Genomic DNA, 10,395 nt, shown 5'->3' with positions numbered 1-10,395 from the left:
ACTTCTCAAGGTCTCTATTCAGAACCTTGCTGAGGCCTCTCAATGGGATCCCAGACTCGATCAATCTAGCGATATACGCACCATCTTGATTTCTTGAAGAAAAAGATACACACCCATATGCATCAATGGTAAGTACACCCATTTTACAAAGATAAGAACACTCACAACTAAACATCATCTCTGTAGGAGCTTGTCTTGCCGATGTCGCCATCGAGTCAACTGATGGAGTGGGCTGATGGGTCTCTTTTTTGTCACTAAGAGAAGAGGCTGCAAGTATTTTTGTGTCTATCTGTTTCATATAACCAGTGATGGAGGATCCCAGTGCCCCGATGGCTACAGTAAAATGCTCCATACTTTCTTGGGACGACTTGTGTTGGCGATGGGCTTGATCGAGCATTTGTAATAATGAGGATGCAGTGTTGGATATATCTGCCACAGCCTTTGAGGCGTTTGTAGAAGCTGCGGCCTGATAAGAGATCAACCCTGTGTGTATTGCCCAGTACAAGGCATCCACATTAGATTTGGAGGCTCCGATTAGAGCATCCTTAATAACAGGAAAATTGGAACCAGACTTTGCAACAAGCGAACAGTATTTCTCCCATAAGTCCGCTTTGGGTATTGTCAAAAATTTCTTGGACTTTTGAAACACGATCATAATTGATTTGTCAAGAGGATCCGGACTCTCATCAGCAAGTTTCCTGTATTCTCGCATGAGTTCACCTGGATTGTCCACATGACTGGATGATGGAGGAGGAGGAGTGCCAATATCTTCCTGGCACACCATGGTATCACTAAGATGATCTATTTTATTAGGATCAAATTTCAGACCTGAAAGATCTGAAAGAGATTCATCCTGAATTATATTATCATGAGGAACTATATTCTCATTCATTGTCACTTTCCCTTTCCCCTTCCCCTTCTCAATTTTGAGTTTCTTCATTATTAAATGGTAGAATGGTTTTATTATAAAATGTATCAAAAAAGCAAAGAACTGAGTATCCCCGATGATCATATAGGAACAAACTTGTATTGCATTATTTTTTGATTTTGTATTACATTACACTCGCATACTTGAAGAAATCGTTATTCTAGTAGTTATTGTCATTATAGTATTCGACAAGTGTCTGGACAGGTCTAACTGCATGAAATATAATTATGTGGCTTTTCTGCGAAATTTGTTTTCTTCCAGAGGCGCGCGCGTCAGATGTTTGTCTTTGAGTCGGTGGATCAGACTATCTGAGGGTAGTGGTTTGTTCAAGGACAGCCGCGGGTGTATTCCCGGGAGTAGATTTTCTTGATTTTTCAGCTGGAGATGCTCATTGTGGAACAATTGGCACAGGTGACTGCAAAAATGTAGTTGATGGACTCACCAGAGAAGGTTGAAGAAGCGTAAGCACAGATCATGCAGGTAACGCTGATAGAAGGCGTTCTTCTGGCTCAGGCACTAGACATTAACTGGTACTGTGTAATAAATATAATCATCTAGTTTATCTTTCTACCCATCATGTGGGTCTTCTTATAGCTGCCTATCGAATAAAATTGAATCGAAATCCTCGTCCTGCACACGTGATTGGTATCGGTTGCGTCTCGAAAAACGAATACACGCGTCATCCAGATTTTTGTGAAGTATCATGCACGGTTATGCCCTGGCTACACGAGGCTAGTTTTTGAAGCTAGGACAGTAAGCTAGTTCTCTACTTCAACTGTCCTGGCTTGCTGAGCTGGCTTGGAACATGCTAGTTCTGTTAACATGAGGCTTATTATTTAAAGCTAGCATTTACTGGAGTGATGAGGTGACCACACGTCCAAAATGAACTGCATGCGAAAGAAAAACACTATTCGACTAAAACAGTTACTTCGAAAACTCTGCCAATTCGCACTAGACGAACTAGAAGATGAAAGACAGGGTTGATTAATTAATTTTCGCCAGTTCTTGAGAATGCGGTGCTCTTTAATTTGAATTTTACTTTTTGTTCTTTGGTAGTCATATCTTATCAATTCATGGTCACGGTACAGTTGTACAAACTTTAAATTAATCTGCGTACTTAGTTTCGGCATCTTAAAATCTGAAAAACTCGTCGCGGTAGAAAAACAAACCAAACGCATGGTTCCTGCTTACTAGCCAACTGCAAACTAGCTTCGCCGGCCACATTTAGCCAGTAAACAAGCCAGGATAGAAAAATCAGTGGTGGGGGACGCTACTAGCCTAAAAATAGAACTCCATCCTATTAGATTATAATTTGTAAATACTAACACTATGGATTCAAAAGTCCGCAATTGAATTGTATTTAGATTAGTTATGACCATTTTGGTAAATTGAACAATTTTAATGACAAAAATTCTCTTTTTAGCGTTCCGGAGCCAAAATGGCAAAAACCCTTATAGTTTCGCCATGTCTGTCTGTCTGTCTGTCCGTCCGCGGCTTTGCTCAGGGACTATCAATGCTAGAAAGCTGTAATTTTGCACGAATATGTATGTAAACTATGCCGACAAAATGGTACAATAAAAATTTGAAAAAAAAATTGATTTAGTGTACCTCCCATAGACGTAAAGTGGGGGTGATTTTTTTTTCTCATCCAACCTTGTATTGTGGTGTATCGTTTGGATAGGTCTTTTAAATAATTAGGTTGCTAAAACGATTTTTCGATTCAGTGTTTTTTTTACAAAATATTCAACTTTAAAGTGCAAATTTTCATTAAAATCGAGCGTCCCCCTCCCCCCCTCTAAAATCTAAACAAGTGGGTGGAAAAATTTGAAAAAAATCAGAATGTTAGTAAGTAGGTATATCAAACTTTCAAGGAAAACTATAAGGGCTAAGTTTGCTTGAGAATTATAAGTAGTTTAAGAGTAAATAGCAGCCTAAGCTATAAAATATACTTACCTAAACTTAGAAGACTCCGTATGAAATACGAAATCCTTAGAAAAATATTACTTAATTTTTCGTAATGGCTACGAAACTCTATTTTGGGCGTGTTCGACACGCTTTTGTCCGGTTTTTTTGTCTTTTTTGGGTATACGTATAATTATTGCCCACTGCAAAAATGTTTCACTTGAATGAATTTTTAACATTTGCCTTCGAATTTACTTAAGGGGAGCGATGATTGTACTTGAATTGCGTAACTTTCCTGTTAACCGTCCTGATCGACTGATTGATAAATTTACTGACTGAGCCTTTTTGCTTTCAAGTTGCTTTTACGACGTAGACAAGTAATAAGAACGGATTATTAAAATTCCCACGGGATAAGGAATAAAGAGGATTACGAATTTGCTTCGAAGTGGTTTTATCTCTGGACCCTCAATATAATTACTGGAATCATCAAACTTGATATGTTAAAATTCATTATAACAGCTTAAAACTCCGTTGCCGGTTGTATTTAATAAAAGAGTCGAAAAAGTTTTACCGTCAAATTGAATTCTGCGCAGACGGGGTCGCGGGCAAAAGCTAGTTTCTAATAAGTCTATGGTCCCCGATGCGTGATGTGATGGTATAGTCAGCGTCATAAAGTACGCACCAAAAAAAAAACCTATAGTTTTTATTTTATTTTTGGAAAGAATAGGATATTTTAAGATACCATTTTCTTTGATTTTGAATTTGGATGAGTATTAATTTTTTTATATATTTTTTACGAAATACGCTGGATGTCGTCACAGTGAGACAGCCACGTTCCATTGCCTAGAAAAATTCAGGTCGTACATAACAAAATCTGTGGCATTACAATTTGACAATAATTCAAGCACGGCTTAGAGTCCTAAATGAACCTTGACAAATAGTTTTATTTATTTCTCTTCTTTTAGCTTCGATTATTCCTGTTTGTTTAATGGCGTGATAGTTAATAGATATTTTTTATTAAAAAATCTGATTTTTAAATTCTTTTGTATTTACTTGTAACAGTTGTAACGTAGTAATTTAATAATTTAATTTGTAAAAATACTTTGGAAATACTCGGAAATACTTCGGATTTTACGATAAATGACAACTGTTTAAAGCCGGGTGCGCATCGTGTAATTAAAGTTCTATCTTTGTCACTCTTTGCTACTATAAGCAGGACAGCAACATTTCAAACTGTCAATTTGCTTAAGAGTGTAGACCTGCCTTATAACTGCTTTTGTGACGGGCCACTGCAGGGGTCAAATGAGGGTCATTACTTAAATTTTGTTTATTTAATTCAGTTTATCACATTTTTGGAATCAGATTCCTGAAAACGCTTCACAAAGCCTATTTCTCCAAATGGTTTTCGATTTATTATGTGTTGTCAAAAATTTGGACATCCCAATTGCTCAGGCCACCCCCATCGTGTACAAATGTACTGGAGCATGGACATCGCCAAATACTTGCCAAGTTCATTCAAGCCGACTTAAGTATCGTAACTTCCACACCACCACTGGTAGCGTAGCTGCTAAAATATCCAAATGTATGGGACACACTAGAAAACTGAGCCTTATTTTAAAAAGCATAAGGTTTAATCTCGGGTTGAGTGCGAAATAAATCACTCACTAATCGTTTCATTCTTGTTTCATCTCTTTCATTTGGAGCCTGACGGCTTTTTTCGCATGTTTTATTTACACTGTCAGAATTCCGGATTTAACGGATTTATTTTTGAATAAGTCATTTATTACTTCTATGCTCATGGCTAGAATTAAAATAATTTATTTACTTCACTGTCCCGAAAAGCTTTTACTATTACCCACAACGTTGTACATTATATACGTGTACATTTATAATTTCAGCGGCATAGAAATTTGACCTTCTCTACATACAAAATTACCTATTTCTGCATACATTTTAGGGCGAGATTTTTTGCCGCTCAGTATACATCCATGTACGCTTTATTGTTTCTACAGAAGTAGTTCAATTGAGTTTTTCTTTACCTGCTTTATTTATTACTATGTAATATGCTTATAGTTTCTATTGTTATTTCTGTCATACCCCAGCCCAGTAGATAACAGCAGGTACAAGGTTTTTGTCACACAGACATATAAACAAAAACGGAAGTGTTTCTGTTCACCATCAGAATGAATTCTATGTACACTATAGGTATATCACCAAAACCTCGTCCACCTGTTAAGATAGTAGGAACAAATAAGTAAAAGTAGTAAAAACATCGACATCTATGTGTAGACTGCATGTTTCTTACATCAAAACGGCCTATGATATAGAAACTAAGGTAGATATGGCATAAGCTTTCGCAGTATGGCAAGTGAAAAGTTAGACAATTGCCAAACTTCATGTTTAGTTGCGTTCTGAGCACGCTAGCGGTCACACATGCGTCAAGCGACTGTCACTCATCAAAAATGCCGTCTTGTGTGATGAAAAAGTGCAATAATTACACTTTGTGCGTATTTTTTAAATAATGGATTTTGTTTACAAAATTCGTTGATAATTTGATTATAACAAGAAAACAATATGTGAGCGAGACGTCTAATGACCCTTTCTGTAATAGTGAGCGAGAAAGCAAGTAAAGGGAAATCGGGTGCAAAGTACATGTTGTACTTAATTTATATTATATTTTTTAATATTATTGTGAAACCGATACTGTGTTTGATAAATAAATCACTTTATTTAACTTTAGGTCTTAGTTAAATATTTTCGTATCGTTCTAGACTTCCAAAACAAGGCTTGGAGAGGGAAACATGGATGAAAATAATAAGAATACAGAGGAGGGAAAATGATTGGATGCCAACGATATATTCTAAAGTGTGTTGTGCACACTTTCGTGCAGAAGCTTTATATATCAGTGGCAAACGTCATCGAGGACTAAAAAAATCAGCTGTTCCTATTTTACAGGTAATTTTCTAATGAGATTATTTTATATGTAAATGTTATTGAGTTATCTATGCACGTTATTTTTAATATACGTGAAAAATGTAGACTAGATATAAGAGTGCGTTTCCACTGGCGCCAAGCGGAGCGTAGTTGGGCAGAATCGACCAATCTCATTAGTTGAAGTTTGAAATCTACCTCTCGCTCCACTCCCCTTGTAATGTTAAAATGACGATTCTGCACGTCTCCGCTCCGGTCTGCCTCAGTTGAAACACACCGATAATCCATGGTAGCGTAGTGGTTTGACATATGGCCTCCCAAGCAAAAGTCATGGGTTCGAGCCTGGGCTCGCAACTTTTGAAATTTTGGGAATTTATATGCGTATACTTTCAGAATGACGAAGAACAACAGCGTTCTGTGACCCCATCAAGTCTAGATCGAGTCAATATATCAGATATGGATTCAATATTCAACAGCCCGAGAAAAGAGTATCTTAAGTTGAAAAATAAAAAACTTGAGCAAGACAAAAGGAAACTTCAGACGAAAAATAATAATTTGATACGTAAAAATAAAAGGCTTGCAAAAAATAATTGCACTTTAAAGGATATTGTACAACAACTTAAGAAAAAGAAGTTTTTTTACTGAGGACCAATACAACGAATTAAAATTAAAAGCTCAAGTAATCGAATTACATAACAGGATGTTTAATAAAATAAGCAATTCAAATTCAAAGGTGAATAAAAATCTCACTGAAGCTTTGTTTTCATTAGTTCTTAGTACCTTACCGATATAGCCCTCTTTACCCTAACCTCCCCGTTTTACTCCGCGTTAGGTTGGTACACTGTGTAAGGTGTACCAACATAACACGACAATAATAATGTCAAATACAAAAGGCGTTTTGTTTTGATAAAACGCGTCTATTAGTAAAACGTCATAGAAAACGGTGCACAAAAAAATTGTTTACGGCGCGGATTTGTGAACCTTTCACTATAGTTTGTTGACGTCCGTGACAGGGGTTGTATCAAAAGAATATTGATGAATGATGCGCCGTGCTTTTTGTTCCAAACAGCCAGTCTAGTGCCGTAAGGTACTTTTATCTACGCACATATCATTAGTGCTCTAAAATGCATTCCAAAACCGTAGGAAATGACCAGCATTATTACAACCAATTTTACTGTATTGTACTTAATCTGTACTGTAATGTCATAACAGTACAGATTTTTGTACTGTTATGAGTTTAAATTTGGAACAACTGTCAAAACTCTTGTGGGTCTTTATTCTAGTATCCATAGATATTAACACACTTATCGATACGAAACGTCAATTCAGTATGTTTTTTAATATAATCCGCACGACATTTGATCTCGAGTGACATGAGAATAGTGACCTCATTCGTTTGTCTATGATTTAAAAAAACATTCGTCTTGTAGCCGCCATTACTGTTGTCATTTTCATTTGTTTGAATTGTTTGTTGTTTTTTTGCTGTTACGAAAGTAGAATTGTGAAAAGTTTTAGTTGAAAATATGAGTACCTAGTAGTGACTCCGAGAACGATATGAACACTGCCGGATATCGTAAATGCATACATTTCACCCGAAGAAATATACAAGTTTCTAAACGAGGCACCGGATCAATTATATCTGCAGTCAAAGATAACTTACTTAATTTGTTTTAAGTATTAAATGGAATTTACGAGTAAAAAAAATTGATGTCATGTATGCTCAAAGTTTTCTATATACATATCTCTTAGCACATTGAGAACTTGACATTGATATTGTTTCAGGTGGCTCTAATATTTGGAGTTGTGGGTGCTTGCCGCCCATAACTTTAGTGATGTTCAAATTTTTGATAAAACCATTTTAGTAACTGTCCGCAATACAAAAACAAAAACGGACCGTTCTTTCACAGAAACTAGAAGTTACTTTGACCTGTGTAAAAAATACATGGAATTGCGCCCAAAAACTTGCTCAGCATTAAAAAAAATATTAATTACTCAGCTGGGAAATGCACTAACCAACACATTGGCATCAATAAGTTTGGAGCATTAGGAAAAACCATAGCAAATTATTTGAATCTTCCGGAAGCTGAGATGTACGAGTACACAGGACACTGCTTCCGCGGGACATCGGCCGCTTTGCTGGTAGATGCAGGCGGTGATATAACAACTTTAAAACGCCACGGGGGCTGGAGGTCCACAGCAGTCGCCGAAGGCGATATTGATGAATCAATGAAAAATAAGGTTAATGTGTCAAACCACATTCTTAATTCCATTCAAAACAAAGAAATATTAAATATAAACATGGCATCAAGCTCAACTTCAAACCCAGACCACAATACAACCAGGACCAATCAATATATCATATTGTACCAATGTAAATGTCAACTACTATCACAATAAATAATTTGTTTCTGTTTTTGTACAAAAGTCTAGATATATTTTACAGGTAGCAATGCATGTCATTTCCCTACGGCTTCTGAACCCATCTTAGAGTACCTACTTATGATATGTGTATAGATGAAGTACTTAATGTATACAACTGTACATAATTAGGCCTTAAAACACTCGTGCGATCTCATTTTGAAACTCGCCAAGGCACGTCTCAAAAAACCACACTCGTGTTTTAAGGACCCTCATGTAACGGTTGCATAAAATACTATTGATGTCGATGAGTAAAAATGTTCTAATCTCATAGTAACTGTAGCCTGTCACTCTACAAATATCCAAACATTTTGCTTTACATTGCTTCTTCGATTAAACTTTAAAGTGTAATAAAAATTTAAAAACCGGCCAAGGGCGTATCGGACACGCCCAAAATAGGGTTCCGTAGCCAGTACGAAAAAATAAAGTCATATTTTTTTAAGGATTTCGTATTTTACGCGGAATCTTCCAAGTTTAGGTATATTTTATACCTTAGGCTGCTATTTACTCTAAAACTACTAATAATTCTGTAGCAAACTTAGCCGTTATAGTTTTCCTTGTAAGTTTGATATACTTACTACCATCCTGATTTTTTTTGAATTTTTCCACCCGCTGGTTTAGATTTTAGAGGGAGGGGGGCTCGATTTTAATGAAAATTTGCACTTTTAAGTTGTATATTTCGCAAACAAACCCCTAATGGTTTTAAAAGACCTATCCAACAATACCCCACACTTTAAGGTTTAATCAGAAAAAAAATGACCCCCACTTTACGTCTATGGGAGGTACACTAAAAATTTTTTTATTTTTATTTTTTATTATACCATTTTGTCGGCATAGTTTACATATATATCCGTGCAAAATTACAGCTTTCTAGCATTGATAGCCCCTGAGCAAAGCCGCGGACGGACAGACAGACAGACAGATAGACATTGCGAAACTATAAGGGTTCCGTTTTTGACATTTTGGCTCCGGAACCCTAAAAACGAATTATTCTTAAAAGTCGCTGAACTGATGTTGTTGAGTTTGATGAGTACGATCTATGTTTTAATCATTTGCTCGTGTTACAGGCCACACACGGTAGATATATGACATATTTAGGAGCAAATCATAGCTAGACTAGATTTATCCATAGCAGCTCTAACAGACGTCGAAGGATTCCGTATAATACAGTCACTTTATTTATATTCATAGTTGTCGAAACAGTACGTTTTCTTCCCGAAATCTTTTTGAAAACATGTTCCTGCGTTTCTTCAAAAACGCTTTATAATTCGGTATAAAGTAGTTTTCTTGACTCTCTCTGGAGAAAAATGACGTATCGTGTCCGTTTTTCCATGACATTTATAATACTGAATAACTCTTTTATAGTGCTAGCGGTACACCCCGAAATTCAGTAAAAAGCTGCACATGGTGTTAAAAGCATGAAAATCGGAACGACTGATCTTTAGGCTACTATACGAATCAATTTGACGCGTAGCACGAATAAAAAAAAGGAAGGAGTTATGATGTCATCTTTTTTTTGTATGGGAAAAAATCCGTATCATATTTGGAGGAGTCCAAAACTTGCTAGGTTTTGAAAATTGTTTTTATTTTAATTTAAACAAGTCACTGAAATATAATAATGTGATATATTTTTAGAATCGGCTAAGTAAGCCCTTTCATTAGATACCACACACGATAGATTTCAGAATAATAAAAAATCCCATTCAAAAAAAAGATTACATCACAACTCCTCTCCTTTTTTTTTCGTGCTACGTGCTACGTGCCTAAAGATCAATCGTTCCAATTTTCATGCTTTTAACACCATTTTTTGGTGCACCGCTAGCACTATTAGCAAATACTTTGTGTTCAGCTATCTTCATTATTAAAAATCCAAAAATAAGATCGTGATTCCCGCCTAATTTGACAGATGGAGTGCCTACGTCGGCCATGACAGTTATTTTTCTTTTTTAAGTCTAAGGGTCCCTCCCATACGAGTACACGACGATTCGATTTTGTCTCACTCTGACGCCAGCTTTGCCAGATCGGAACTTTTGAGGCTTCAGCGGAACGTTTGCGGAACTTTTTTTCCATCGGAAGTTTGTTCCTTTTAGGATATTTTACGTATTGGTAATTCGTTATTATTGCTTAATATTTTAGGTAAATATATACAGATTATACATATTCTAATCTACAGTCAAACTATAATTTAAAAATAAAATTCAATAATTAGATAAAAT

Source organism: Choristoneura fumiferana, chromosome Z (assembly GCF_025370935.1).
Source record: "Choristoneura fumiferana chromosome Z, NRCan_CFum_1, whole genome shotgun sequence".
In the NCBI taxonomy this organism is placed as follows: domain Eukaryota; kingdom Metazoa; phylum Arthropoda; class Insecta; order Lepidoptera; family Tortricidae; genus Choristoneura; species Choristoneura fumiferana.
The sequence above is the reverse complement of the archived record's forward strand: the minus strand, read 5'-3'. Positions refer to the sequence as shown.